The sequence below is a fragment of the Tachyglossus aculeatus genome, chromosome 5 (assembly GCF_015852505.1).
Source record: "Tachyglossus aculeatus isolate mTacAcu1 chromosome 5, mTacAcu1.pri, whole genome shotgun sequence".
Taxonomy (NCBI): Eukaryota; Metazoa; Chordata; class Mammalia; order Monotremata; family Tachyglossidae; genus Tachyglossus; species Tachyglossus aculeatus.
The window spans coordinates 68,445,114-68,470,949 of record NC_052070.1 but is presented as its reverse complement, the minus strand read 5'-3'; the positions used below and the strand labels follow the sequence as shown (position 1 = coordinate 68,470,949).

The 25,836-nt window shown below is 43.8% G+C and overlaps 1 protein-coding gene across 1 annotated transcript in view; it reads right to left on the bottom strand.

The window, feature by feature from the left end:
- Positions 1–25,836, bottom strand: part of TLN2 (talin 2) — a 664,294-nt gene that overhangs the window by 538,776 nt on the left and 99,682 nt on the right. Inside the window, exon 2 of the mRNA XM_038746479.1 lies at positions 1,280–1,386. The gene's annotated coding sequence lies outside the window, so the exon portion shown is untranslated. The remainder of the gene's footprint in view (positions 1–1,279; positions 1,387–25,836) is intronic.

Genomic DNA, 25,836 nt, shown 5'->3' with positions numbered 1-25,836 from the left:
TTGTACTAAGAGCTGGGTATATACAAAATCATCAGGTCCCACATGGGGCTCACATTCTAGGTAGGAGGGAGAACAGGTATCGAATTCCCATTTTGCAGCTGAAGCCCAGAGAAGTGAAGCGATCCCTGAGGTCACAAAGCAGAAAAGTGGCAGAGCCAGGATTAGAACTCAGGTCCTCTGACTCCAATATATGAAACAAGGATGATGAGATGAGCAGGAGGATCTTGTGACTAGAGGAGCAGAGAATCAGGCTCCTCACTGCTCAGTCTGACAGTTCAACAGTCATAGCTGCAGCCAAAGCGACCACCATATTTGAATAGTTGAAAAGGCCTCATGCTGCGGGAGTTTCTGCTACAGTCTTGAACAGGAGCAGGTTCTGTTGGGATTCCCAGTAGGACAAGGCTGGGCAGCATCTCTCTGGTATCTGGTATTCCTAGGACCAGTTGTGGGCTCAGCCTGTAGGAGTTTCCAATGTGCTCCCTTAGTCTCAGAATACCAGCTGCAGCAGGGACTGTGTCCAATCTGAGCATCTCGTACCTACTCCAAGGCTGAAACACAAGGATTGGCACAGAGAAAGTGCTTAATAAATGTCGTAATTGTTGTATCTACCCAAGTGCTGAGCATCTCGATGGTGCTTAATAAATGCTCTAATTCTTATGTCGCCCCAGTGCTTGGCATGTCAAAAGTGTTTAAGGAACGCCTTAATTGTTATATTGTCCTGGTGTATAGCATGTCAAGAGTGCGTAATAAACACCATAATAATAATAATAATGATGTAGGTGCTCCAACTGTGCTCAGTCATATTTATTGAGTCCTTACTGTGTGCAGAGCACTGTACTAAGCGCTTGGCAGAGTACAATATAATGGACACATTCCCAGCCCAGAGTGAGCCTACAGTTGAGAGCTTGTTCTGAGCCTTGTGGCCCTAGAATGGGGGTTGATTGTGTATGGAGCATATGGGTGTGTTTGTGGGGGCGAGGGGCAGGTGGGTGACCTTTATCCAGTTGATAGGGAAATCAGGTAGCAAGTGAAGGATGAGTTTCCACTTCTCTGTGTTCATTCACTCATTCAATCGTATTTATTGAGCTCTTACTATGTACAGAGTACTGTACTAAGTGCTTGGGAGAGTTTGCTATAACAAGTAACAGACACTTTCCCTGCCCACAACAATTTACAGTCTAGGGTGACAGCAAGTTACTGGAGTCTTTCTGGGTCACAACGGGGAAAATCAGTGTGAGAGGGGGAGAGAGGAAGGTGTGGTGCAGAGAGGATCATTCACCCTCAGGAAACGGCGATCAATATCTTCAGGAGACATCTTCCAGGATGTCCGATGCCCTGCCTTTGTTCTTCAGTCAGGGCCAGGAGGAAGCTGGGATACACAGCTCTCTGCAGGAAGGGAATTGGAATTCAATAACTTTTTGCTTTACCTGGGCACAACCAGCCGTTTAAGCCTGGCTCTTCTTCCATTCGTTCATTCATTCATTCAATCGCATTTATTGAGCACTTACCGTCTACAGAGCACTGTACTAAGCGCTTGGGAGAGTACAATACAACAATAAGCAGACACATTCCCTGCCCTCAACCAGCTTACAGTCTAGGGTAGGGGGGCTCAGAATTGTTGGAGGCTTTTAGCATTGGGTTCTGGGTTTTTGCGGTTTGCCTTGTCAAGTTGCGGTTTGCCTTGTCATATCTACCAACTCTACTGTATCGTACTCTCCCGAGCATTTAGTACAGTGCACACTGTAAGAATTCAGTAAATACCATTGATTGACTGATTATTGACCGTTATCTCTGAGGTGTCTTTTGCAGGCTGGTCCGGGAAGGGCCCCATAAAATATTGCAAAGGCTCTACCCTCTTGATCATTCCACAGGACAAGAAACGGGTGTATTGTGAGGGTTTACTGTGACGATAGCAGTGGTGTGTTATTTGTATGTGGGCAACTCTTTGGCATGAGGAAAAACAAACAGTCATTTTCACAGAAAGATTAAAAAACAAATCCCCAACATCACATATTTCTTAACAGCAAACAGCCTTGTTTTTTAATGCACCAAATGGGGAATTGGCACTAATGATTTCTGCTGCAATTTTTATAGATCAGCTGAAACTAGATTTTCCTCCTCTTACCACTGAGTTTTCTGGGGAGAATTCTCTTCCCTGAGGGTGATGGTTTCAGTCTGCTCTGACTGGGTTAGGCAGAAGTAAGCTGAGGCACTCTTTTTAAAAGGTATTGTGCAGAAATGCCTTCGCTGTATTCACTGCTTTTTTTTTCTAGATGCAGCATTCTCAAGTTGTGATTTACATGTTCTCCGATAAGTGGTGGAGCTGGGATTGGAACCCAGGTCCTTTGACTCCCTTGGTTTTCTCAGCTTTCTCAGCAGCAAGAAAAGGGGAAAGGGCTGAGAGGAGATGGAAAGAGCTACACTACAGTCTGTCAAGAAGATGTGCTGTAGTTTGTGTTCCCTGGTTCCACTCTTAGGCAGAACTAGTGATTTGTAGCCTCTGAAAACATTCCATAGGTCTGCACAAGCCACTAGCCACAGACATTTGGTTGGTGTCAGGAGTTGGTTTTGCCCCATGCAGTTTCTGGTCAAAAGTGGATATTTGCTGCCAAACTATCCACTGAATAAGTTACCCTTGCAGAGGATTTACTTACAGTTTCCGTAACCTTCCTGAGGCAAGTCTGTCTATAGGGCAGTATAGGCCAGAAACTCACATCCATTCACAGAAAAATCATGCAAAGTTGGCTGTAAGTTATCTATTGTGAACTCCCACCTTTAAAATGAGTTTTCTTTAGGGGTACTCTGGTAGTCATTTTCAGGCATTGTTTTAGTTATACTGTGTAAATTTGTCCCTATTTGGTTAAATCTATCTTTGTCCTATGGTTACCCTCGTCCACATCCTGCTCCTGATCTGGATTTCCCTCCCTCTTCATATCCGACAGGTCATCCCCACCATCAAAGCCCTATTAAAATCAGATCTCTTCCAAAGGCCATCCCCAACTAAAGCCTCATTTCCCCTATTCCCACTCCTTTCTCCATCACCCTTGCACTAGGATTTGTACCCTTTATTCACCCACCCTCAGCCTCACAGCACTCTTGTACCTGTCCACAATTTATTTATTTACATTAATAACTGTCTTCCCCTCTAGACTGTGAGCTCGTTGTAGGCAGGGACTGTCTCTACCAACTCTGTTACATTGTACTCTCCCAAGTACTTAGAACAGTGCTCTCTACACAGTAAGTGCTCAATAAATTTGATTGCCAGATCGATTGAGTAGAGAACAAGGGAAAGATATGTGACATATCCATCAGTAATGAATACCTCCCTTTCAATCCCCCTGGTACATAAGTAGGGCATAATCAGCCATTCAATCAATGGTTTTCATTGAATATGTACAGTGCTAAACACTATACAAAGCACTTGGGGGAAGTGCCGCAGTAGCAAGGACTCATGCTCCCTGACCTCAAGGAAGTTAAGGGCATCGGATCAAAATTAATCAATCATATTTAGTTAGCTCTTAATGTGTGCAGAGCTCTGTACTAAGTGATTGGGAGAGTACAATATAAGATAATTGGCAGACATGTTCCCTGTCCCAAAATTATGTACAGATAGTGAAATTCTCTAAATTAAAATATTTAGAGTGAAATTCACTGATGTAAAAATCCTAACCATGAGAATTAGAAACTGAGGAAAACCTATCCCCTAAAAATTCCATTTCACAGGGAATCAGAAGTCTGTGGTCATGAAAAGTAAATTCTTGAAAATCCTGAAAAATGTGTCCAAGGTGGATCAGGTGATAATCTCAACTACTTTGGTGCTTTAGTACTTGCATAAAAGTCCAAAAATAACTTATTGGAAGGTTTTTTTCTTTGCATAATGAAGCCCACATCTGCAGCAAGAGTTCCTCCCTCAATCTGAAATTATAGAATTCTTGCACTTAACCTGATGTTACCATAATGAAAGCAAGACACCAAAATTCAACAGCTATGAGTGTTTCAAGAACAGGGGAATCAAATTGTGAAAAGGCCAAGAGGAAGGTGAGGTTGTTTATGTGCAGGAGCTTGGAAATGGAAATGCCAACAGTCACAATCAGGCCATAGAATGGATAGAGCTGATGGGACTGTCTCTATATGTTGCCAATTTGTACTTCCCAAGCGCTTAGTACAGTGCTCTGCACATAGTAAGCGCTCAATAAATACGATTGATGATGATGATGATGATCATTCATCACCGGGGTAACCAAGCACCTCTTTCTCCCTTCCTAAACACTCACCAGAGGCAACAGGGAATCCCTGCTCTACCAGGAACTTGCCATGTGACCCTGAGCCAGTTTCTTACCTTCTCTGTGTTTCAGTTTCCTCGTCGGCGCTTAGAACAGTGCTTTGCACATAGTAAGTGCTTAACAAATGCCATCATTATTATTATTATCATCTAAGAGCACGGGCTTTGGAGTCAGAGGTCATGGGTTCAAATCCTGGCTCCGCCACTTGTCAGCTGTGTGACTTTGGGCAAGTCACTTAACTTCTCTGTGCCTCAGTTCCCTCATCTGTAAAATGGGGATTAAAACTGTGAGCCCCCCGTGAGACAACCTGATCACCTTGTAACCTTCCCAGCACTTAGACCAGTGCTTTGCACATAGAAAGCACTTAATAAATGCCATTATTATTATTATTCTTATCTGTAAAATGAGGATAAAAGACCCCATCTCCCCACAGCTTAAGACTGAGAGCTCCATATGGGACAGACAGTGTGTCCCGTCTGATTATCCTGTATCTATCCCAGCATTCTGGCACAGTACTTGGAACTAGTAAGTGCTTAATAAATGCCATAACAAGTAAACTAATGACTTGCAGGGGCAGACTTTCATGGAAGGAAGGAGGAAAGAATCAGACCAGTTCTAATTAGCCGCCGGAAAATTCCTGAGTCTAAGAAAAAGGATCCTCCAGTGAAATCACTAGGTCTCTGGAAGGCAACTGATAGTTTTGCGTCCTGTGGTTGAGGGAGGTGGCTGATTCCAAATGACTCCATCCCAGTCTTGGCCTTCAGGGTGCTAGGTTGGGCTGGAGTCACCACTTGTGGTTTCCAGCCCCGTTTGTCATAAAAAGGAACATCTGGAGCCGATCCATAAACCCTTTCCAGGGTTTGCAAAATGATTGTGACAAGAACTATCCCTGACCCCAGAAGATGCAGAGATTGTTAGTCCGCCACACCACAAATATGCAGACGTGTGGTGTAACGTAAAATTATCCATAAACTGAATGCTGCTTTACGAACTGCAAGAATCTGCTCTAGTATAGCTGTCCTGTCCATTTCCCCAGGGAAAAATAACAATAATAATAGTTGTGGTGTTTGTTAAGCGCTTACTATGTGCCAGACACTGTTCTATGTGCAGGGATGGGTATAAGCAAAACCAGGTGGACACAGTCCTTTCCCCCACGGGGCTCACAGTCTCAATCTCTATTTTGCAGATGAGGGAACTGAGGCCCAGAGAAGTTAAGTGACTTGCCCAAGATCACACAGCAGACAAGTGGCAGAGCTAGGATTAGAACCCATGACCTTCTGACTCCCAAGCCTGGGCTCTCTCCGCAACACCATGCTGAGGACTCTGGGGGCAGGGGACAGGTTCTTAGTGTGAACCAAAAGCTTCATTGACTTCTTGACTTTCATTCATTCATTCATTCATTCAATCGTATTTATTGAGCGCTTACTGTGTGCAGAGCACTGTACTTAGCGCTTGGGAAGTACAAATTGGCAACATATAGAGACGGTCCCTACCCAATAGTGGGCTCACAGTCTAGAAGGGGGAGACAGAGAACGAAACAAAACATATTAACAAAGTAAAATAAATAGAATAAATATGTACAAGCAAAATAAATAAATAAATAAATAGAGTAATAAATACGTACAGACATATATACATATATACAGGTGCTGTGGGGAAGGGAAGGAGGTAAGGCGGGGGGGATGGAGAGGGGGAGGAGGGGGAGAGAAAGGAGGGGGCTCAGCCTGGGAAGACCTCCTGGAGGAGGTAAGCTCTCAGTAGGGCCTTGAAGGGAGGAAGAGGAAGACTTCCTTCCAGGCCTGAGCCCCTCCCCTAGAATTTGTCCTAACAGAGATGGTTTCTAGTGCATCAACTCCATCTCTGATACCATTCTAATGCCATCAGTCAGTTCAGTCAATTGGAGGCCCTCCCCATCACACAGAAATGCCCCCATCTCACTAGAGCCAGTTTCCAATAGAAAAGAAATGGATGCTGTTCCCTGGAGATAACTTTAAGAGAGAAAACTGTGCTTTAGTTCTCTCTACTTGGCTGATCAATCAATCAATCAATGATTTTTTTATTCATTAATTTTCATTCAATCCTATTTATTGAGCGCATACTGTGTGCAGAGCACTGAACTAAGCGCTTGGGAGAGGGAGCGTGGCCTAGTAGATAGAGCACAGGCCTGGGGAGTCGGAAGGTCTTGGGTTCTTAATCCTGGCTCCGCTACATGTCTGCTGTGTGACCTTGAGCAAATCACTTCACTTCTCTGGGCCTCAGTTACCTCATCTGCAAAGTAGGGATTGAGATTGTGAGCCCCATGGGGGAAAGGACTGTGTACACCCGGTTTGGCTTATACTCATCCCTGCGCTTAGTACAGTGTCTGGTAAAATGGGGATGAAGACTGTGAGCCCCACGTGGGACAATCTAATTACCTTGTATTTACCTTGTATTTTTCCCTTTTTTTTAAAATGGTATTTGTTAAGCATTTATCATTTCTATCCCCCATCTTACCTCCTTCCCTTCCCCACAGCACCTGTGTATATGTATATATGTTTGTACATATTTATTATTCTATTTATTTATTTTACTTGTACATATCTGTTCTATTTATTTTATTTTGTTAGTATGTTTGGTTTTGTTCTCTGTCTCCCCGTTTTAGACTGTGAGCCCACTGCTGGGTAGGGAATGTCTCTATATGTTGCCAACTTGTACTTCCCAAGAGCTTAGTACAGTGCTCTGCACACAGTAAGCTCTCAATAAATACGATTGATTGATTGATTGATTGATTGTATCTACCTCAGCTCTTAGACTAGTGCTTGGCACATAGTAAGTGCTTAACAAGTACCATTATTATTATTACAATACAATAAACTGACACTTTCCCCACCCACAATGAGTTTACCGTCTAGAGCTGGTATGGTATTTGTTAAGTGCTTACTATGTGCAGGGCATTGTACTATCAATCAATCAATCATATTTATAGAGCACTTGCTGTGTGCAGAACACTGTACTAAGCGTTGGGAGAGGACAATATAACAGAGTTGGTAGACATGTTCCCTGCCCACAAGGAACTCATAGGAACCAAACTACATATCTAGTTGCCATCTATATGTTGCCAACTTGTACTTCCCAAGCGCTTAGTACAGTGCTCTGCACACAGTAAGCTCTCAATAAATACAATTGATTGATTGATTGATCTAGTGATGTTCCTCTTGGGTTCTACTTCCAATGAAAGCCCATAGAAATCAGAGAAACAAACTCACCATAAATCCAGAATGGCTGCCACCCACTCAGATCTTGTAAAGCCCCAATCACCTTCCCTACCCTCCGGGTTGACTAAAAGAATCCGGTGGGCTTGGCAAAGAAAACCGGCTGATCCCCAGAGTTAAAGTTCAGCCCTGTTCTCTGAGTTTCCAAGAGTGCTGTCCTTCCTTTCCCAGCGTTCTGGGTCTATTTTTAAAAAGAACCAGCAGCAACACAGAGGAGTCACTCTCCTAAAAAAATCCAGATTCCTCCAGGAAGCCTTCCCTGCTAAACTTCCAACCCCCCAAAGACAGTCAGCTGTATTTATTGAGTTCCTGTTGAGTGCAGAGCATGGTATTAAGCGCTTGGAAGAGTACAATGTAGAAATAAACAACGCATTCCCCACCCACAGCGAGCTTACAGTCTAGAGGTTTAGGTGTGTCAACCCAGCAGCCACTCTTTATACTTTTATCTTATCCCCATCTCTAGCATTTAGGTACAGATGTGTAAACTATTTGTATTTCCAATTATTGAATCAATCAATCGATCGATGGTATTTATTGAGTGCCCACTGTGTGCAGAGCTCTGTATTAAGCACTGGGGAGAGCCCAATACGGCAAGGCTGGTAGATGTACTCCCTGCCAACAGTGAGGTTACAGTCTGGAAATCAATGGCATTTACCGAGCACTCCTTGCATGCAGAGCACTGTACTATGTGGGTTGAATGAGAGAGATGAGTTGAAGATTGCGCCAAGGGTACAGGCTTGTGAGACAGGGAAGCTAGTGGTGCTGTCTACAGTGACAGGAAAGGCAGAGGGAGGACTGGGTTTGGGTGGGTGGTAAGATAACCAGCTATCTCATCCTGATATGTTTATGCTACTGTCTGTTATATCCTTGTTCTTTCTCCTGCTTCCTTTATTTGTAAAACATTTTTGTGTGTATGGCTCCCTTACTGGACTGTAAGCCCCTAAAGAGCTTTTGCCTTTTTATGCCCTTAGTGTACTCTTCCCAGTGCTTACTACAGTGCTCTGCACACAACAAGCCCTCAATTAATGCCAGTGATGGTAAAGATTATGATTCAGTAGGGGCGGACCTGTTGAGATGACTCTTTGAATGTGGCTGTTGGTGGCCCCTTGAGGGTGCTGGGTTCTGGGCTAATGTAATAATAATAATAATGATGGTATTTGTTAAGCGCTTACTATTTCACAGCGTGGCTCGGTGGAAAGAGCACCGGATTGGGAGTCAGAGGTCATGGGTTCTAATCCTGGCTCCGCCACTTGTCAGCTGTGTGACTTTGGGCAAGTCACTTAACTTCTCTGTGCCTCAGTTCCCTCATCTGTAAAATGGGGATTAAGATTGTGAGCCCCACGTGGGACGACCTTGATTACCTTGTATTCCCCCCAGTGCTTAGAACTGTGCTTGGCACACAGTAAGCGCTTAACAAATACCAACATTATTATTATTATTATTATTATTTGCCAAGCACTGTTGTAAGCACTGGGGTAGATACAAGGCAATCAGGTTGGACACAGTCCTTGTCCCACATGGGGCTCACAGTCTTAATCCCTGTTTTACAGATGAGGGAACTGAGGTGCAAAGAAGTGAAGTGATTTGCTCAAGGTCACACAGCAGACAAGTGAAGGAGCTGGGATTAGAACCCCCATCCTCTGATTCCCAAGCCCAGGCTCTTGCCACTAGGCCATGCTGAGTCTCCCAATTTACCTAAAGGTGAAAGTAGCACTGCTTGTATTTGCAGTCGTTCTTATGAGCATTGAGAAGCAGAAGAGCCCCCTTTTTCCTCTCCTCCTCCCCATCCCCCCTGCCCTACCTCCTTCCCCTCCCCATAGCACTTGTACATGTTCGTATGGATTTATTACTCTATTTATTTTACTTGTAAATATTTACTATTCTATTTATTTTGTAAATGATGTGCTTATAGCTATAATTCCATTTATTCTGGCGATTTTGACACCTGTCTACATGTTTTGTTTTGTTGTCTGTCTCCCCCTTCTAGACCGTGAGCCTGTTTTTGGTTAAGGACCATCTCTATATGTTGTCAACTTGTACTTCCCAAGCACTTAGCATAGTGCTCTGCACACAGTATGCGCTCAATAAATATGATTGAATGAATGAATGAAAGTGAGATTAAAGCAATGGTGGAAGGGGGCGTGGGGAGTGGGGTTAAGTTTTTCTCTTTTTTATCCTTCTCAAGCATTGTGCTCCACCTTATTTTTCACACTCTTCTCTTCCAAATCCAGACCAGGATGAATCCTGAATGTTTGCATCCCAGAATTTACCTTTTCTCATGTATCCAATCTGCTTCCTGTTGTACAGGCAGCCCCTTGGCCATTCTATAGATGCTGATGAGGTGTTCGATAGTGTTTGGCTTTCCTAAAATACGGTGATTGTTTTCAGGCAATTCCAGCTCTCCACATGTTACATGATACATTAACTTGGCTGCCATTACTATAAAAGAGGGGGTTGTCATATTGTTTTAACTAGTGTAATCCAGAATCACATAAAAAATCTCTACCTTTAAAGCCAGCCGCATTACCACCTTATGTAGCTGCAAATCTTTCAAAGAATAATTACATTTATTATGCAGATCTGTTTCCTCTGTTCTACAGTCTCCTTCAATAGCTGGGGGCGTCTGTGCTTTATTTTACTCAGGACTTTTATTGTTCAGAATCACAGACATTTGATATGATTTATAGAAGTACAAGTCTTCGATACATTAAAACAATGAACTGCAGATCTGGATATATTCAACAAATTCAAACATAGGCATTGTCTGACTGTGTGTGCGCATGTATGTGCACATTTCCAAAAGGAAAGAAGAGCAGTTGACATGGGAATTTTTCCTGCTGGAGTGCTGCCAAAGAATAACTGGCTGTACTAACAATTCTCATTATTATGGGTCTCTGTCTTGTTTGTAAGTTTAGTAAACTACAAACATCTGCTTACGATATAATGTAGGTCCACACTGCAAGCAGTTTTGCATAAACTGACTCTCTCAAAATGGATCCATTTTTGGACACATTATTTTTTTTTAGTGCAAGGAAAACAATGGCTGCACATAGAATCCACGCCATAGGTAACAAATATATATTGCAGGCCTGATTCTTTGACCCTGCCTGGCTCCCACTGGACTATAAGCTCCTAGTGTAAGCTCGTCCTCTAGACTGAAAACTCATCCTCTAGACAGTAAGCTCATCCTCTAGACTGTTAGCTTGTTGAGGGCAAGGAGTGTACTCTCCCAAGTGCTTAGTACAGTGCTCTGCACACAATAAACTCTCAAATAATAAGATTGAATGAATGAATGAATGAAGAGTGGGTAGAGAATGTGTCTACCAACTTTTTTTAATGTCATTTGTTAAAGGCTTACTATGTCCCAGGCACTGTTCTAAGAGCTGGGGAAGATACAGGGTAATCAGGTGGGACACAGTCCATGTCCCACATGGAGTTCAAAGTCTTAATCCCCATTTTACAGATGAGGTAACTGAGTCAAGGAGAAGTGAAGTGACTTGCCCAAGGTCACACAGCAGAAAAGTGGAGGAGCCAGGATCAGAATCCAAGTCCTTCTTATTCCCAGGCCTATGCTTTAAGCATTAGACCATGTGCTTAGTACAGAGCTCTGCCCACAGTTAGTGCTCAATAAATACCATCTATTGTTTGATTGGTTGGCTACTGGGCAAATACTGCCAACCTTGCGAAAGCGGAACTGAGTTCTGTAGTTCTTAAAGAATAGTGCAGTATTTTACATTAATTCACAAACCTTAACAAGACCAAACATGAAGTGATTTTTAAGAATATGTTTTAAATGAACTACTGAAACTTTCACTTCTAGGTCAGTCTATTCACTGTATAAATTAATAGATCAAAAGCTGTTGTCACTGGAAGGGTCTAGGGTGTTTAAAAAGAAAAGTGTTAGTATTAGTTAGTAGTAGTAGTTAGTTAGTAGTATTAGTATAGTATTCTTCCTAGGGGATGAGTATTCCCATCACGGAAAACAAAAATATGATCAGCTAGACTAGATGCAGTGTGGTTTAGTGGATAGTGCACAGATCCGGGAGTCGGAAAGACCTGGATTTTAATCCCAGCCCTGCCACTTGTCTGACGTGTGATCTTGAGAAAGTCATTTAACTTATCTTTGCCTCAGTTATCTCATCTGGAAAACGGGGATCAGGATTGTGAGCCTCATGTGGAACATGGACTGTATCCACCCTGATTAGCTTAAATCTACCCCAGCTCTTAGTACAGTGCTTGGCACATAGTAAATACTTACTATATATGTATATATATAAACATGTGTATGTATGTGTGCGGTGCATTTTTAAGCCTGAAGAGTCCTGGGCAGTGTTCATTCATTCATTCAATCATATTTATTGAGCGCTTACTGTGTGCAGAGCACCGTACTAAGTGCTTGGGAAGGACAAGTTGGCATGAGACTGCCAAGTCTCAGGCCACATTATTTGCACAGTTTAAAATTCGTAATGACTCTGCACTGCCTATTACTGTCCTTAATTACTAGAACAACAGTAATCATCCCACATTATCATACTGCATAAATCTTGGCTATCTATAGCCTCAAAGATGCTTATTCACTCCCTTGGTGAGCTCATTTGTTCCCAGGACTTCAAATACCACCTCCACTCAGATGATTCCAACTCTGTCTGATCTCCCTCTCCCTCTTTCTCCTACCTTCAGGAAATCTCTGTGTCTGATATTTTCTGCATACCTCCAGCTCAACATGTCCGAAACTCTCTAAACTTCAAGTTCCTTGTGGGCAGGGAATGTGTCTACTAACTTTGTTGAACTGTAAAGTGCTTAATACAGGACTCTACACACAGTAAGTGCTCAATAAATACCATTGATCTATCGACTGATTGAACCCTTCAACTCATCTTTCCTCCCCAATTTTTTCCTCTATGTAACTTTTCTCCTCCACACGTTATCTGACCTTGGCTTCACAGACTCCGTCCTCTCCTGGTTCTCCTCTTATCTCTCCGGTCGTTCTTTCTCAGTCTCTTTTGCAGGCTCCTCCTCCTCCTCCCATCCTCTTACTGTGGGGGTTCCCCAAGGTTCAGTGCTTGGTCCCCTTCTGTTCTCAATCTACACTCACTCCCTTGGTGACCTCATTCGCTCCCACGGCTTCAACTATCATCTCTACGCTGATGACACCCAGATCTACATCTCTGCCCCTGCTCTCTCCCCCTCCCTCCAGGCTCGCATCTCCTCCTGCCTTCAGGACATCTCCATCTGGATGTCCGCCCGCCACCTAAAGCTCAACATGTCGAAGACTGAGCTCCTTGTCTTCCCTCCCAAACCTTGTCCTCTCCCTGACTTTCCCATCTCTGTTGACAGCACTACCATCCTTCCCGTCTCACAAGCCCGCAACCTTGGTGTCATCCTCGACTCCGCTCTCTCATTCACCCCTCACATCCAAGCCGTCACCAAAACCTGCCGGTCTCAGCTCCGCAACATTGCCAAGATCCGCCCTTTCCTCTCCATCCAAACCGCTACCCTGCTAATTCAAGCTCTCATCCTATCCCGTCTGGACTACTGCACTAGCCTTCTCTCTGATCTCCCATCCTCGTGTCTCTCTCCACTTCAATCCATACTTCATGCTGCTGCCCGGATTATCTTTGTCCAGAAACGCTCTGGACATATTACTCCCCTCCTGAAAAACCTCCAATGGCTACCGATCAATCTGCGCATCAGGCAGAAACTCCTCACCCTGGGCTTCAAGGCTGTCCATCACCTCGCCCCCTCCTACCTCACCTCCCTTCTCTCCTTCTACTGCCCAGCCCACACCCTCCGCTCCTCCACCACTAATCTCCTCACTGTACCTCGTTCTCGCCTGTCCCGCCATCGACCCCCCGCCCACGTCATCCCCCGGGCCTGGAATGCCCTCCCTCTGCCCATCCGCCAAGCTAGCTCTCTTCCTCCCTTCAAGGCCCTGCTGAGAGCTCACCTCCTCCAGGAGGCCTTCCCAGACTGAGCCCCTTCTTTCCTCTCCCCCTCGTCCCCCTCTCCATCCCCCCGTCTTACCTCCTTCCCTTCCCCACAGCACCTGTATATATGTATATATGGTTGTACATATTTATTACTCTATTTATTTATTTTACTTGTACATTTCTATCCTACTTATTTTATTTTGTTGGTATGTTTGGTTCTGTTCTCTGTCTCCCCCTTTTAGACTGTGAGCCCACTGTTGGGTAGGGACTGTCTCTATGTGATGCCAATTTGTACTTCCCAAGCGCTTAGTACAGTGCTCTGCACATAGTAAGCGCTCAATAAATACGATTGATTGATTGATTGATTGATTTCCCATTATACCTGCGTACTGTCCTAGTCTGTTGCCAAATCTCATTCATTCATTCAGTCATATTTATTGAGCATTTACTGTGTAAGGAGCACTGTACTAAGCACTTGGAAAGTACAATTCAGCAATAAAGAGAGACAATCCCTGCCCACAACAGTCTTACAGTCTAGAAGGGGGAGACTCATTTTTTCGTCCTCCACAACATTTTGAGTATCATTCCTTCCTCGCCATACAAATAGCCACTACACTATTCTAGCACTTGTAGTATCCCCTCTTGACTACTGCATCAGCCTCCTCACTGACCTCCTGGCTTCCAATCTCTCCGCTCTCCAGTCCGTGCTTCACTGTGCTGCCCAGATCATTTTTCTAAAACATAGTTTTTTGCACATTTCTCCACTCCTCAAATATCCTCAAAAACCATTTTAAGGCACTGAACAACTCTCCCCCTCCTGTCACCCGTCGTACGGGGACGGGTTCGTTCAGTAATCGGCGAGGCAAAAGAGAGAGAGGCCAGACACAGAAAGTGGGAGTTTTATATAAAACTTATTCCGTGAGGCAAATTGAATTAGTTAGTTGATTAGGTGCAATGGATTGAGCTTCCCTTTCGGGAGGAATGTAATCAATTAGCAATATTTGAGCTTCCTAACGGGAGGAACACAATCATACGTTAATTGCGCGTGAGTGAGACAGCTAGCTCTCACCCACGTGCACTTCCCACTCTGGATGAATCCACTTATTTTCCCACACGGGAAGAATCCACTTACTTTCCCACATGGGACAAATCCATTACATTACCCGTGCATGTGGTGGGCAGCTAGCTCTCACCTTGTGCTCTCCCTGCATGGGAGGAATCCACTTATGATCCCCATCAGCAGCGGAGCACCTGGGTCCCACCCAAGAGACACTCACCCATCCCACGGTCCTTGCCTCAGTGTGTTGGTTCTGGTTGCAGAGCAGGCATCTGGCCTTCTGGTCAGAGAAAGACATGTGGACTGCTGCTACATGTCTTGGTGTTCTACCCCAGAAGGTCAGAGGCAACAGGTATTTATCACCTGTGCTCCTAGGCCATTCCAGCTTCCGGCCTCAGTTTATCCAATCTCTGCCCTCCCCCCTCCTCCATACCTAATTTGATTGGCACGGGGGCGAGGGACACCAACTGTATTCCCTTCACAATGTTGTAAAAATTGACCCTTTCTTCTCCATCCAAACCGCTACCAGATTAATCCAAGCACTTATTCTTTCCTGCCTTGATTAGTCTCCTTGCTGACCTCCCTGCTTCTTGTCTCTCCAAACTACACTCTGCTGTCTGGATCATTTTTCTAGAAAACCATTCAAGCGCCATTTCCCCACTCGTCAAGAATTTCCAATGGTTGCCCATCTACCGTTGCATCAAACAGAAAGTCCTTACCACTGGCTTTAAAACACTCAAGTGCATTGCCCCCTCTACTGATTTCCTGTTACAACTTAGCCTGCACACCTCACTTCTCAAATGCCAGCCTATTCACCTTACCTCCATCCCATCTATCTTACCTCCACCTTGCCCACACCCTGCTTCTGGCCTGAAACTCCCTTCCCCTTCACATCTGACAGACAAGCCTTTGAAGCCTTATTTAAAAGCACATCTGCTCCAAGAGGCCTTCTAATCACCCAATTGTATTTCTTGAGCACTTACTATGTTCAGAGGACTGAACTAAGTGCTTGGAAGAGTGCCATATAACAATATAACAGAGTTGGTAGACATATTCCCCCTTTTAGACTGTGAGCCCACTGTTGGGTAGGGACTGTCTCTATGTGTTGCCAATTTGTACTTCCCAAGCGCTTAGTACAGTGCTCTGCACATAGTAAGTGCTCAATAAATACGATTGATTGATCGATTGATTGATATTCCCTTCCCTGACTAAGCCCTCATTTCCTCTTCTCCCACAGTCTTCTGCATTGCCTTTGCACTTGGATTTGTACTTTGGATTCACCCCACCCTCAGCCCCACAGGGCCTATATACATTTCCATAATTTGTTTGTATTCATTTTTGTTTGTCCCTCCCTCTGGACTATAAGCTCCTTGTGGTCAGGGAACATGTCTACCTACTCTGTTAAATTGTACTTTCCCAAGTCCTTAGTGCAGTGCTCTGCACCCAGCTAGCTCTCAATAAATAGGATTGATTGAATGATTGATTGATTATTATTGGTCCTACGGAATACACTCTTTTGCGGAGACTCACTTCTTCCAGAAGGCACGCTTTCATTGCACAATTTGGCTAGAACCCAAGGGCAACTGAGCGAACTCTCTTCTGACAACCCGGAGCTTGTCCGGGTGTTTGAAGAAATCCTGGTTATGCACATACCACAGACTCAATCAATCAATCAGTCGTATTTATTGAGCTCTTACTGTGTGCAGAGCAATCTTCTAAGCACTTGGGAGAGCACAATATAACAGAGTTGATAGATATATTCCCTGCCCACAGCAAGCTTACAGTCTAGAGGATAATGGGCTGAGTATTGCAGCAATCACATTCCTTAATGTGGGGTTCTGCAAGAATATAACCCCCAATTTGAGGAGAAGTGGATGCATGTGATACTTTGATATGCACCCTAGGCCAAAAAACACTGATATAAATATCTTTATACTCTACTCTTCCCTTATCCATAATTTATTTTAGCATCTGTCTTCCTTTGTAGACTATAAACTCCTTCTGGGCAGAGATCACATCTACCATCTACCATCAAACCCCAGCTCCGCCAATTGTCAGCTGTGTGACTTTGGGCAAGTTACTTAACTTCTCTGTGCCTCAGTTCTCTCATCTGTAAAATGGAGATGAAAACTGTGAGCCCCCTGTGGGACAAGCTGATCACCTTGTAACCTCCCGAGTGCTTAGAACAGTGCTTTGCACATAGTAAGCACTTAATAAATGCTATTATTATTATTATCGACTATATTGTACTTTCCCAAGTGCTCAGTACAATTCTCTGCACAAAGTAAACCCCTCCCAAAATAGCAATGATTGATAGATGTGAAATGCGTTTGGTGTGGATTCATGCAGGGGGCTCATTTTACAGGATACTGATACTCTTAGAAGCAGTAAATTACCTAAAAATTCAAGCCTTGCAATTTAGCATTTTAAAAAAACCCTTCCCTATAAGTTATCTTTAGGGTCAACATAATGGCATAACTCCTCGACTTATCAGTGTCCTTTACCATACTTGCATTGACTTTTTCACTTCACATCCCTTCAAAAGTGATACTTCCTAATACATTTAAAACCACTGACCCTGCCCATTCAAAGCATAATAGCCATTTGGGGTGGTTGCCACTTTGGTCATTGTTATGATGATTCCTGAGGGCTGGTGATGCTAGGGGCTTGTAGAGGTGTGAGTTTGAGAACAGCTGGTGATGACTTTATCATGGACTTCCCATGCAAATCATCTCTACTGAATAGTCTTCAACAGCTGAACTTCCTGCCTCAGCAGGACCTGTTTCCTAAATTCTCTGACAAAAAGAAGCTGTCGCCTTGACGCTTGGCACCTGGGTTGCTGTTGCTATTCAGAGAAGTCTAATGGACATGTGATCCTTACTAAGCTCTTCTCTGCCATAAAATTGGGTGGCAGAGGGTTCCAGAAGTTAATTACACCTCCTGAAAAGGAGTTATTTTCTAATCTCTGTTCAAAATGAGTTCTCTTTTAGCTCCTTTGTTTAGAGCAGCTGCACTGCACCATTCCTTTTCTTCCCTATCTGCATCTTGCTATATTTTCCCCGCAATCACATTTCTACTTGACGTCTTCTTTCCTAGACAGAATCGATATTGTCTTTTATGTGGAAGTTTCTCTGAATAGTCTCCTTTTGTAAGTTCCCTGTGGGCAGGGAACTCGTCTGTACTCTCCCAAGTGCTTAGTAGGCACTCAGTACAAAGCAAGTGCTCAATATATACCATTTGATTAATGGATTGATTCCTGTCTTCAACCTGTTCCTTTGTGTAGGTTGTTGTTGTTTTTTTGTTTGTTGTTGTTTTTTGGTGTGTGTGTGTTTGTGCATGGGTACCAAGTAACTCAACTGACCAGCATAATGAAACAACAATCTTTTCATCTATCAGAGATCTTTATACATTATTAAATGTTCCTTTCATCCTGACTAGCATACATTTCACAGTCCTTATTCACTAAACTGCTTACAGTTATTATTAGAGCTTTTTCTTGGGATTCACAGTCCATGAGGGATTACAAAGTTATTTGAACTCCTACTTCCTGATGAGCATTATGTTGGACTTCTCTGAGTTACATTTCATTGGATATTCAGGTAGTTTAGGGGCATTCTTGGTAGTTTTCCTAAGTCTGAAACAACACAAATGTTGTGGTATTGTTAAATGATCTCTAATTCTTTGGACCCTTTCAATCAGCCACTAAAAAATAATTCAAAATTTTATGATTCATCTTAATTACCAACTACTCTATTGTACAACACAGGTCTTAATTCTGATGCTAGGACAACTCCACAGTAAACCTTTCCTTATGGAAAAATGTCCATTAGTTCCCTTTAGTTTATTACTATTATTTTTTCAATCCATGACATGACTTTATTTCTCAGCTCATTTTTTTCGTGATATTTGTTAAATGCTTTACTATGTGCCAGACTTTGTTCTAAGTGCTGGAGTAGATTCAAGTCAATTAGGTTGGACACAGTTTTGCAGTCTTAATCCCCATTTTACAGATGAGGTAACTGAGGCCCAGAGAAGTTAAATGATTTGCCCAAGGTCACACAGCAAACAAGTGGTGGACCCAGGTTTAGAACCCAATTCCACTGACTCCCAGTCCTGTGTTCTTTCCACTAGATCACACAGAGGGCATTCAATAAATACCACTACTGTTACTACTACAAACAGGTCACCGATACAGTAGCCAATTTATATCATTTAGTCACAGCAAAGCTATTCAATGCCTGATTATCAGATTCACTATCTAGGCCTTTTTACTTCACTTCCTCCTTCCTTTACCAGTTTTTATTTTGGGTGATTCATTGTTCATGGACAATGAACGTGGACCTCTGTTTCACGGACATTGTCCTCTCCTGGTTCTCCTCCTATCTCTCTGGCCACTCACTCCCAGTCTCTTTCACAGACTCCTCCTCTGCTTCCCATCTCCTAACTATGGATGTTCCTTTATGTTCAGTTCTGCAACCCTTTCTATTCTCTATCTATCCCGCCTCCCCCACATGTCTGCTGTGGGACCTTGGGCAAGTCACTTCACTTCTCTGTGCCTCAGTTCCCTCATCTGTAAAATGGGGATTAAGACTGTGAGCCCCACATGGGACAACCTCATCTCCTTGTGTTCCCCCCAGCGCTTAGAACAGTGCTTTGCACATAGGAAGCGCTTAACAAATGCCAACGTTATTATTATTGTTATCATCTACAACCACTCCCCGAAGAACTCATTCTCTCACATGGCTTCAGCTACCATCTCTATGCGAATGATTCCCAAATCTACATCAACATCCCTGATCTCTCTCTCTCTCTCTCTTTCTCTCTCACTGCAGTCTCACAATTCCTCCCACCTTCAAGACATCTCTACTTGGATGTCTCTCTGACACCTCAAACTTAACATGTCCAAAACAGAACTCCTTGGCTTCCCACCCAAACTCTGTTCTCCCCATGACTTTCCCATCTCTGTAGACAGCACTATCGTCCTTCCTGTCACATAGGCCCATAACCTTGGTGTTATCCTTGACTCATCTCTCTCATTCAACCCACATATTCAATCTATCACTAAATCCTGTCAGTTAACCTTCGCAACATTGCTAAAATCTTCCCTTTCCTCTACATCCAAACTGCTTCCACATTAATCCAAGCATTTATCCTTCTCCTTGATTATTGCATTAGCCTCCTTGCTGACCCCCCTGTCTCCTGTCTCTCCCAACTCCAGTCCATATTTCACTCAGCTGCCTGGATTGTTTTTCTACAAAAACGTTCAATTCATGTTTTTCCACTCCTCAAGAACCTCCAGCGGTTTCCCATCTACATCTGCATCAAACAGAAACTCCTTACCAACGTCTTTAAAGCACTCAGCTGCCTTGCCCCCTCCTATCTCACCTCACTACTCTCCTACTACAACCCAGCCTGCTCACTTCACTCCTCTGATTCCAACCTACTCTCTGTACCTTGATCTCATCTATCTCACCACTGACCTCTCACAGATGTCCTGCCTCTGGCCTGAAATGCCTTCCCTCTTAATATCTGACAGATACTAATCTGCCCCACTTCAAAGCCTTATTGAAGGCTCATCTCCTCCATGAAGCCTTCCCTGACTAAATCCCCATTTCTTCTTCTCCCACTTCCTGCTGTGTCAACCTGACTTGCTCCCTTTATTTACTCCCCACCACCCACAACCCCTCAGCACTTACATACATACCCATAATTTATTTATTGATTGATATTAATGTCTGTTTACCCCTTCAGACTGTAGGCTTGTTGCGGTCAGGAAATGTGTCTGCTTACTGTTACAGTGTACTCACCCAAGCCCTCAGTACAATGCTCTGTACACAGTAAGCACTCAATAAATACAATCGATTGACTGACAAGGGAAATAATTGCTCACCCATTTTGCTGCCCAGGATAAAGATTGGTGGGAAAGACAGAGGTGAAATGATTGGTTTGGGGGTTGTTTATGATTTTCAATGATCCGATCCATTCAATCAAACAACCATATTTATTGAGCGCTTACTCTGTGCAGAGCACTGTACTAAGCTCTTGGGAGAGTACAATAGAGTTGACAGGCATGTTCCCTGCCCATAGTGATTTAATAATCTAGAGGGGGAGATAGACATTAATATAAATAAAAAGGATAGACATTAATATAAATACATAAAGTCCTACTCAAATTGACGGAGATTCCCATTGGGAAAGATGGGTAAGCTTCAGTCTTGAGCCCAGACGCGCATTCTGTGGTCCCCATGTGGTACCTGACAGATTTTTGGGGCACGGCAGGAAGACAGAGCAACCTACCCTAGCCCTTGGAGTCAGAAAGGGGCTGGAGATGGAGCCAAGATGGCTCTCCTCAAGATGCAGCATCTGGCTTTGCAATGCAGGGAGCTGTGGTCATCCCTCAATGGCTGGCAAGGGGACAATCTGCCCCTCACTGTCCTGAACTCCCCCACACCTCGCCCTGCTGTGAGCAGCAAGCAGTAGCATGCTGACAGTGGTCCAGCTAAGCCAAAGTCACCACGGAGGGACAGTGGGGGGTGGGGGTGGAGATGGAAGTTGGGGGTGGAAAGACACCCAGAAAGGATTGGGGATCAAGAGCAGCCTAGCACCTCTTCCTTTCCCCCTCTTCCTTCCTTTCCTATTCTTTTCCTCCCTTTCCCTGGACCCCAACCTTAATCCACCCCCCTTCCCCAACATTGACCCCTCAAGGTCACCCTCCACACTCAAAACAGAAAAGGGGCGCCCCTGGTCCTGTGCAAAAGAATGGATTTTCTTGCTGGTCGTTTGCACAGCGCCACTGGCACTGTCTCTTCACTGTCGGTGTCTTCACTTCACTGTCTCTTCATTCATTCATGAATGAATGACTGTCGGTTACGTTCCCACTAGGGCTCGGACTTATACTCTCATTCATTTATTCAATCGTATTTATTGAGCACTTACTGTGTGCACAGCACTGTACTAAGCGCTGGGAAAGTACAATTTGGCAACAGATAGAGACAATCCCTACCCAACAACGGGCTCACAGTCTAGAAGGGGGAGGCAGACAAAAAAACATAACAAGTAGACAGGCATCAGTCTCATCAAAATAGATAAATAGAAATATGGATATATACACATCATTAATAAAATAAATAGAATAATAAACACGTACAATTATACACAAGTGCTGTGGGGTGGGGAAGGGAGTAGAGCAGAGGGAAGGAGTAGGGGTGATGGGGAGGGGAGGAGGAGCAGAGGAAAACGGGGGCTCAGTCTGGGAAGGCCTCCTGGATGAGGTGAGCTCTCAGTAGGGCTTTGTAGAGGGGAAGAGAGCTAGTTTGGAGGATATGAGGATGGAGGACATTCCAGGCCAGAGGTAGGATATGGGCCATGTGAGCAAGTCAGCAGGAGAGGGGCAGCGCTCAGAGAAGAGCAAGCAAAGGACCCACTTCTTGCCAAAGTGACCCCAGGATAGTGCCCGGTTCATGACCCAGATGGTGGTTGCAATATTATCAAGTATCTAAAAGTACTTCAAATGTGTAAACTGTTCTCATACAGGATAGCTAGTCTCAGACTGATCGAATCCATCCAAAACGGGCTTTTGAATAAATAAACCTTTCCTTCTAAATCAGCGTTTTTTAAATGACAGAATCTTTCCAGAGCAAAACACATAGCCATTGAAAAGGAAAATACTGATTTTATTTTTTTCCTCAGCAATGGAAACTGCCGTATTGTCCTCAGTGCTATGTAGGGGAGGGAAAGAAGGGTGGAGTCGGGGAGAGAGAAGGGGGGAGGGTAAGGAAGAGAGGACATCAGTGGGAGATTTTGTAGCAGTTTATTCTGAGGAGAGAATGTCATTTCTTTGGAGTCATTCATATTGGGTCTAATTGAGCTAGGAATGAGCAGCTTGAATCATCATATTGGTCTCTTTGGTCCCCTTCAGGGACTGGTAACGAAACTTGGAACATGTTTCTTTAGTTCTTACAGTATTCCAAGTGTACCTATCTTATTTCACTTCATGTCCTCTTCTTGATCATGAGCCAAGAGAAGTCTATATAAACCTAGGTCATAGCATATAGATAACCTAAAGCACATGGCTGAAGAGGGCTAATGTCACACAGACCCTCATTATCTATAGTTGTCCTTCATATTTAAAAAACATCAGTGATGGTGATAGTCAATGATGAGTGCACCTGGGACTGAAAAATCCAATGGCCTGAAAAGTCCACAATTCCAGCCCCATGAAAGAGGCTGTTTCTTGGGTGACTCTGCTTAAGAAGGTGTTTTGCGCATAGTGAAAGCTTTATACATCCTATTTCCCCTTCTTCTACTGTGACTTTCCTTAACTGTGGTATTTGTTAAGGGCTTACTTTGTGCCAAGCACTGTACTAAGCTCTGGGGTAATCAAGTCGCACATTGAACTCACATTCAATTGTCAGCTGTATGACTTTGGGCAAGTCACAACTTCTCTGTGCCTCAGTTACCTCATCTGTAGACTGTCTCTACATGTTGCCAACTTGTATTTCCCAAGTGCCTAGTGCAGTGCTCTGCACTCAGTAAGCACTTAATAAGTAGGGCTCCCTTCAAAGCCTTACTGAGAGCTCACCTCCTCCAGGAGGCCTTCCCAGACTGAGCCCCCTCCTTCCTCTCCCCCTCATCCCCTCCCCATCCCCCCCTTACCTCCTTCCCCTCCCCACAGCACCTGTATATATGCATATATATTTATATGTATTTATTACTCTATTTATTTTACTTGTACATATTTATTCTATTTATTTTATTTGGTTAATATGTTTTGTTTTGTTGTCTGTCTCCCCCTTCTAGACTGTGAGCCCGCTGTTGGATAGGGACCGCCTCTAGATGTTCCCAACTTGTACTTCTCAAGTGCTTAGTACAGTGCTCTGCACACAGTAAGCGCTCAATAAATACGATTGAATGAATGAATGAATGAATCTGTAAAATGGGGAATAAGACTGTGTGCCCCCCGTGGGACAACCTGATCACCTTGTAACCTTCCCAGTGCTTAGAACAGTGCTTTGTACATAGTAAGCACTTAATAAATGCCATAACTATTATTATTATTATTCTAAGTAGGAGGGCGAACAGATATTGAATCCCCATTTTGCAGATGAGGAAACATAAGCACAAAGCAGTCAAGTGACTTCCCCAGGCACAAAGCAGACAAATGGCAGAGCCCAGATTAGAACCCAAGTCCTCGAATTCCCAGAGCTGTATTCTTTCCACTAGGCCCATGCTGCTGCTGCTCCTACTACTGCTACTTAGTTACATGATACTGTTAACCCCTGCATTTTCTTTGCTTCCAATACTTTTTTAAAAAATGGCATTGATTAAGCATTTACTATGTGCCAGACACTGTACTAAGAGATAGGGAAGATACAAGTTAATTAGGTTGGACACAGTCCCTATCCTACAAGGGCTCACAGTTTTAATCTTCATTTTTACAGATGAGGTAACTGAGGTACATAGAACTGACTTGCCTAAGGTCACACAGCAGACAAGTGTTGGAGTCAGAATTAGAACCCAGGTCCTTCTGACTTTTTCAATGGTATTGTTTTGATTTCTCTGTTTCACGGATCTTCACCAAAAGAACCTCCTTTCTTTTTCATGGTTTCCCCTTCTTCCAAGTAAAGCATAAAGTTTTTATCTCAGACTTTCATTAAAAACAAGGCAATAAAGTTGTCAGAGTAGTAGATCTTCTTGCTGTAAGAAAGATTAATATATTTTTAGGGGATATGCAGGCAGAACTCAATCGCCTGACTCCACTCCCCTGCAGACATCCCCTGTTCAATTTTTTCTTGGAAAAGATTTTTCACCAATAAGGACAATTCTTCATTTGATATCTATTCTCTTGGACAACTTTATGAGTTCTGCTCTATTTTTGATTTGTTTTGTATGTGTGTCTGGGCTCACTTTTAAAGAGCAAGCATTCTTACAAATGTTAGGCCAAACTTACGATGATTTCTGAAGTAACTTTTCTAATTTTTTGCCTCTATTGTAAACACACCCAACAAGGGATATTAAGTACACAAAGCTAAGTTAAAAACTCTTTTTGGTCTGCTGCACGCAATTCATTCAATCGTATTTATTGAGCGCTTACTGTGTGCAGGGCACTGTACTAAGCGCTTGGGAAGTACCAGTTGGCAACAAGTACAAGTTGGTACCCACTCACCCACTCTTCCTTTAGAGGGATATGGAGAAGACATTCGTCCTGCTGTAATTCTGGGTCGTTCTCAGACCGATGGATAAGCAGCTGTAATAATTACAATAATTATGGTACCTTAAGCACTTACTATGTGCCAAGCTCTGTTCTAAGTACTGGGGTAGATACAAGGTAATCGGGTTGCACACAGTCCCTGTCCCACGTGGAGCTCACACTCTTATCCCCATTTTACAGATGAGGTAACCAAGGCCCAGAGAAGTGAAGTGATGTACCCAGGGTCACACAGCAGACATATGGCAGAGCTGAGATTAGAACCCAGGCCCTTCTGACTCCCAGGACCACACTCTATCCACCAGTTCATGCTGTTTTCCTGAGCTGTAGTTACTGGGAGAAGATCAATCAGTTTGTTTTTATTGAGTGCTTATGGTATGCAGAGTCCCTTACTAAGTATTTGGGAGAGTACAATACAACAGAGTTGCTAGACATGTTCCCCACCCACAACCAACAGATGAAAGGTGAGATGGGACTCTGCTGTTTTAAGGCAGAGAAGTAACATGGCCTAGTGGATAGAGCACGGGGCCTGGGAATCAAAAGGAACTGGGTTCTAGTCTTGGCTCCACCACTTGTCTGCTGTGTGACCTTGGGCAACTCACTTTACTTCTCTGTGCCTCAGTTCCTTCAGCTGTAAAATGGGGATTAAGACTGTGAGACTGTGAGTCTTCTAGACTGTGAGCCCGCTGTTGGGTAGGGGCCGTCTCTATATGTTGCCAACTTGTACTTCCCAAGCACTTAGTACAGTGCTCTGCACACAGTAAGCACTCAATAAATACGATTGAATGAATGAATGAATGAATGAGCCCCACGTGGGACTACCTGATTACCTTGTATCTACCCCAGGGCTTGGAACAGTACATGGCACATAGTAAGCACTTAGCAAATGCCATCATTATTATTATTCATTCATTCATTCATTCAATCGTATTTATTGAGCACTTACTGTGTGCAGAGCACTGTACTAAGCACTTGGGAAGTACAAGTTGACAACGTATAGAGACTGTCCCTACCCAACAGCAGGCTCACAGTCTAGAAGGGGGAGACAGACAACAAAACAACACATACTAGGGAAGCAGCATGGCTCAATGGAAAGAGCCCGGGCTTT